Source organism: Triticum dicoccoides, chromosome 5A, assembly GCF_002162155.2.
Source record: "Triticum dicoccoides isolate Atlit2015 ecotype Zavitan chromosome 5A, WEW_v2.0, whole genome shotgun sequence".
Lineage (NCBI taxonomy): Eukaryota > Viridiplantae > Streptophyta > Magnoliopsida > Poales > Poaceae > Triticum > Triticum dicoccoides.
Window position 1 is genome coordinate 708,357,687 of NC_041388.1, and position 6,427 is coordinate 708,364,113.

The 6,427-nt window shown below is 43.2% G+C and overlaps 1 non-coding gene across 1 annotated transcript; it reads right to left on the minus strand.

Annotated features, from left to right (window-relative positions):
- Positions 1 to 281: 281 nt before the first annotated feature.
- On the minus strand, positions 282 to 355 carry TRNAN-GUU. Its single transcript has one exon. It is a non-coding gene; the product is annotated as a tRNA-Asn (tRNA).
- Between the last annotated feature and the right edge of the window lie 6,072 nt (positions 356 to 6,427).

Below are 6,427 nucleotides of genomic sequence, written 5' to 3' on the forward strand. Positions count from 1 at the left end.
AAACTCCATGCAGTTATACATTCTTAGTTAGATGGACTTTTATATAATGTCTGATGGACTGGAAGAAGTGAATGTATTTTTGTCCATGCTATGCATGCAACGTTACAGTCGACAATGTAAGAAAGAACTCCGAATCATGTGAATTTGGAAGAAAAAAAAGTCAGTGAACAATGGTGGGAATGTACAAAAAAGAAAAAGAGCAATGGTATGAATTTCTCTCTATATAAAAAGAAAAGTGCAATGGTTATAATTTGAAGAAAAAATACTAAAAATCGAAAATGCGCTAGAAGGAGGGCTCGAACCTCCGACCTTGTGGTTAACAGCCACATGCTCTAGCCAAATGAGCTATTCCAGCTTTGTGAATTAATTTATATACAATATTATTTATTAGGTTTATATCTCCTCTGAATTCCTTCATCCGCTTCGACATGCCGATTATGGCCGAAAATATGTAAGATTTTGACTGGCCGAAAAAGGAAACGACGGAAGACATGTGAATGTAAGATTTCTTTTTTTTTGGCGGGGAGAAAGGATGTTTTATTCCACAACGAGAGGGTTACAATAACGAGACACTAATTCCTCACACCATGGAGGAATCGAGTTCACCCATACCGATGTATAAGCTTCAGTGCGGCTATAGTGTGTCAATTGATATACTACCCTATTTTGATATCTGCTAACTTTTAGAGGAACAAACTTCCTAACTATCAAATGAGCTTTAATCTCAGCAGCTAGATGATCATAGGCCGACCTTGAAAGATTGTCGCTCGAGAGAATAGTCAGAGCATTTGAAGAGTCTGATTGAACAATCACCGGGCAGTCCGAATGCTGAATGGCCAGTGCCATACCCTGCATAATAGCATGAATTTCCACTTCCAGGGCATCATTACAGTGGAAAATGTACCTGTATGCCGCAAAAATCGTAGATCCGTTCTCCCTGCAAAGCACCATGCCAATCGAAGTGCGACCATCCTGGCACGAGAATGAATCGTCTACCGACAACGCAACCCAGCCCATAGGCGGAGGAGGCCAAGGCGTGGGGGATTCTGTAGTTTTTACACACTTTGGCCGACTGTCCTCATACAACGGCATCTTCCCTTTGACGATTTCCTCCATGCTATAGTTCCTTACCAAATTCGGCGACTTATAATAACTGTCAAGATAATCCACAGTTACCTCTACTCGGGTCTCATTCTTCCCATGTGTTATATCATTTCGGAGTTGCCAAATACGCCAGATCGTCATAATTACCAAGTCCCTAGTCTTGTCCGAACATTTTGAAAGTAGCTGCAGTACCCAGTCCTTACGAGAGTCCACTAGTAGTGAGTCATCAGGCAAGGGCCAGATTGCACGTAAGCCCTTCCAAACATGTCAGGCGTGCATGCATGAAATCAATGCATGAAAACTGCTTTCAATCTCCGCTCCACAAATAGGACATGATCTCTGTATATGAATACGACGATGCGCTTTGCCTAGATTAGTTGCCAATGCACCCGTCGCCGTCTTCCATGCCATAATACGCATCTTGAGTGGAACATTAGATTTCCAAATCGAATTCCAAATAGATTTGTCGCCGTCCGGTCTAGTACAACATGCACCCCCAGAATGCATCTCATCATGTGTTTCCATCGCCAACCTGTAGGCACTTTTTGTTGGGTTTCGTAGTAATTTCAAAAAAATTCCTACGCACACGCAAGATCATGTGATGCATAACAACGAGAGAGGAGAGTGTTGTCTACTACCCACGCAGACCGACTGCGGAAGCGTTGACACAACGTAGAGGAAGTAGTCGTACGTCTTCACGATCCAACCGATCAAGCACCGAAACTATGGCACCTCCGAGTTCGAGCACACGTTCAGCTCGATGACGATCCCCGGACTCCGATCCAGCAAAGTGTCGGGGAAGAGTTCCGTCAGCACGACGGCGTGGTGACGATCTTGATGTACTACAGCAGCAGGGCTTCGCCTAAACTCCGCTACAGTATTATCGAGGACAATGGTGGCTGGGGGCACCGCACACGGCTAAGGAATAGATCACGTGGATCAACTTGTGTGTTTCTGGGGTGCCTCTGCCTCAGTATATAAAGGAGCCAAGGGGGAGGGGGCCGCCGGCCAGGAGGAGGGCGCAGGAGGAGTCCTACTCCTTCCGGGAGTAGGACTCCCCCCCCCCCAATCCTAGTTGGACTAGGATTCCCCGAGGGGGAAAGAGAGAGAGGGGGGCCGGCTACCTCTCCTAGTCCTAATAGGACTAGAGGAGGGGGGAGGCGCGCGGCCACCTTGGGCTCCCGGGGGGTTCCGGTAAGGCCCCCAGTAGAGGTAAGTCAATAACCTTTCTCCTTTCCACTAAAGCCCATTAAGGCCCATATGGCTCCCGGGGGGTTCCGGTAACCTCCCGGTACTCCGGTAAAATCCCGATTTCACCCGAAACACTTCCGATGTCCAAATATAGGCTTCCAATATATCAACCTTTATCTCTCGACCATTTCGAGACTCCTCGTCATGTCCGTGATCACATCCGGGACTCCGAACTAACTTTGGTACATCAAAATGCATAAACTCATAATAACTGTCATCGTAACATTAAGCGTGCGGACCCTACGGGTTCGAGAACAATGTAGACATGACCGAGACACGTCTCCGGTCAATAACCAATAGCGGGACCTGGATGCCTATATTGGCTCCTACATATTCTACGAAGATCTTTATCGGTCAGACCGCATGACAACATACGTTGTTCCCTTTGTCATCGGTATGTTACTTGCCCGAGATTCGATCATCGGTATTCCAATACCTAGTTCAATCTCATTACCGGCAAGTCTCTTTACTCGTTCTGTAATACATCATCCCGCAACTAACTCATTTAGTTGCAATGCTTGCAAGGCTTAAGTGATGTGCATTACCGAGAGGGCCCAGAGATACCTCTCCGACAATCGGAGTGACAAAACCTAATCTCGAAATACGCCAACCCAACATGTACCTTTGGAGACACCTGTAGTACTCCTTTATAATCACCCAGTTACGTTGTGACGTTTGGTAGTACCCAAAGTGTTCCTCCGGTAAACGGGAGTTGCATAATCTCATAGTTATAGGAACATGTATAAGTCATGAAGAAAGCAATAGCAACATACTAAACGATCGGGTGCTATGCTTACGGAATGGGTCAAGTCAATCAGATCATTCTCATAATGATGTGATCCCGTTAATCAAATAACAACTCATTGTTCATGGTTAGGAAACATAACCATCTTTGATTAACGAGCTAGTCAAGTAGAGGCATACTAGTGACACTTTGTTTGTCTATGTATTCACACATGTATTATGTTTCCGGTTAATACAATTCTAGCATCAATAATAAACATTTATCATGATTATAAGGAAATAAATAATAACTTTATTATTGCCTCTAGGGCATATTTCCTTCAGTCTCCCACTTGCACTAGAGTCAATAATCTAGATTACACCGTAATGATTCTAACACCCATGGAGCCTTGGTGCTGATCATGTTTTGCTCGTGGAAGAGGCTTAGTCAATGGGTCTGCAACATTCAGATCCGTATGTATTTTGCAAATCTCTATGTCTCCCACCTGGACTAGATCCCGGATGGAATTGAAGCGTCTCTTGATGTGCTTGGTTCTCTTGTGAAATCTGGATTCCTTTGCCAAGGCAATTGCACCAGTATTGTCACAAAAGATTTTCATTGGACCCGATGCACTAGGTATGACACCTAGACCGGATATGAAGTCCCTCAACCAGACTCCTTCATTTGCTGCTTCCGAAGCAGCTATGTACTCCGCTTCACATGTAGATCCTGCTACAACGCTTTGTTTAGAACTGCACCAACTAACAGCTCCACCGTTTAATGTAAACACATATCCGGTTTGCGATTTAGAATCGTCCGGATCAGTGTCAAAGCTTGCATCAACGTAACCTTTTACAACGAGCCCTTTGTCACCTCCATATACGAGAAGCATATCCTTAGTCCTTTTCAGGTATTTGAGGATGTTCTTGACCGCTGTCCAGTGATCCACTCCTGGATTACTTTGGTACCTCCCTGCTAAACTTATAGCAAGGCACACATCAGGTCTGGTACACAACATTGCATACATGATAGATCCTATCGCTGATGCATAGGGAACATCTTTCATATTCTCTCTATCTTCTACAGTGGTCGGGCATTGAGTCTTACTCAATTTCACACCTCGTAACACAGGCAAGAATCCTTTCTTTGCTTGATCCATTTTGAACTTCTTCAAAATTTTGTCAAGGTATGTTGTTTGTGAAAGTCCAATTAAGCGTCTTGATCTATCTCTATAGATCTTAATACCTAATATGTAAGCAGCTTCACCGAGGTCTTTCATTGAAAAACTCTTATTCAAGTATCCCTTTATGCTATCCAGAAATTCTATATCATTTCCAATCAATAATATGTCATCCACATATAATATCAGAAATGCTACAGAGCTCCCACTCACTTTCTTGTAAATACAGGCTTCTCCAAAAGTCTGTATAAAACCAAATGCTTTGATCACACTATCAAAACGTTTATTCCAACTCCGAGAGGCTTGCACCAGTCCATAAATGGATCGCTGGAGCTTGCACACTTTGTTAGCTCCCTTTGGATCGACAAAACCTTCTGGCTGCATCATATACAACTCTTCTTCCAGAAATCCATTCAGGAATGCAGTTTTGACATCCATTTGCCAAATTTCATAATTATAAAATGCGGAAATTGCTAACATGATTCGGACAGACTTAAGCATCGCTACAGGTGAGAAGGTCTCATCGTAGTCAATCCCTTGAACTTGCCGAAAAACCTTTCGCGACAAGTCGAGCTTTGTAGACAGTAATATTACCGTCAGCGTCAGTCTTCTTCTTGAAGATCCATTTATTCTCAATTGCTTGCCGATCATCGGGCAAGTTAACCAAAGTCCATACTTTGTTCTCATACATGGATCCCATCTCAGATTTCATGGCTTCAAGCCACTTTGCGGAATCTGGGCTCACCATCGCTTCTTCATAGTTCGTAGGTTCATCATGATCTAGTAGCATGACTTCCAGAACTGGATTACCGTACCACTAACTGGATCTTACTCTGGTTGATCTACGAGGTTCAGTAGTATCTTGTTCTGAAGTTTCATGATCATCATCATTAGCTTCCTCACTAACTGGTGTAGGTGTCGCAGAAACAGTTTTCTGTGATGCACTACTTTCCAATAAGGGAGCAGGTACAGTTACCTCGTCAAGTTCTACTTTCCTCCCACTCACTTCTTTCGAGAGAAACTCCTTCTCCAGAAAGTTTCCGAATTTAGCAACAAAAGTCTTGCCTTCGGATCTGTGATAGAAGGTGTATCCAATAGTTTCCTTTGGATATCCTATGAAGACACATTTCTCCGATTTGGGTTCGAGCTTATCAGGTTGAAGCTTTTTCACATAAGCATCGCAGCCCCAAACTTTCAGAAACGACAACTTTGGTTTCTTGCCAAACCATAGTTCATAAGGCATCGTCTCAACGGATCTTGATGGTGCCCTATTTAACGTGAATGCGGCCGTCTCTAGAGCGTATCCCCAAAACGATAGCGGTAAATCAGTAAGAGACATCATAGATCGCACCATATCCAATAAAGTACGATTACGACGTTCGGACACACCATTACGCTAAGGTGTTCCGGGTGGCATGAGTTGCGAAACTATTCCACAATTTTTCAAATGTACACCAAACTCGTAACTCGAATATTCCCCTCCACGATCAGATCGTAGAAACTTTATTTTCTTATTACGATGATTTTCAACTTCACTCTGAAATTCCTTGAACTTTTCAAATGTTTCAGACTTATGTTTCATTAAGTAGATATACCCATATCTTCTCAAATCATCTGTGAAGGTGAGAAAATAACGATATCTGCCACGAGCCTCAATATTCATCGGACCACATACATCTGTATGTATGATTTCCAACAAATCTGTTGCTCTCTCCATAGTACCGGAGAACGGTGTTTTGGTCATCTTGCCCATGAGGCACGGTTCGCAAGTACCAAGCAATTCATAATCAAGTGGTTCCAAAAGTCCATCAGTATGGAGTTTCTTCATGCGCTTTACACCAATATGACCTAAACGGCAGTGCCACAAATAAGTTGCACTCTCATTATCAACTCTGCATCTTTTGGCTTCAACATTATGAATATGTGTGTTACTACTATCGAGATTCAACAAGAATAGACCACTCTTCAAGGGTGCATGACCATAAAAGATATTACTCATATAAATAGAACAACCATTATTCTCTGATTTAAATGAATAACCGTCTCGCATCAAACAAGATCCAGATATAATGTTCATGCTTAACGCTGGCACCAAATAACAATTATTTAGGTCTAATACTAATCCCGAAGGTAGATGTAGAGGTAGCGTGCCGACCGCGATCACATCA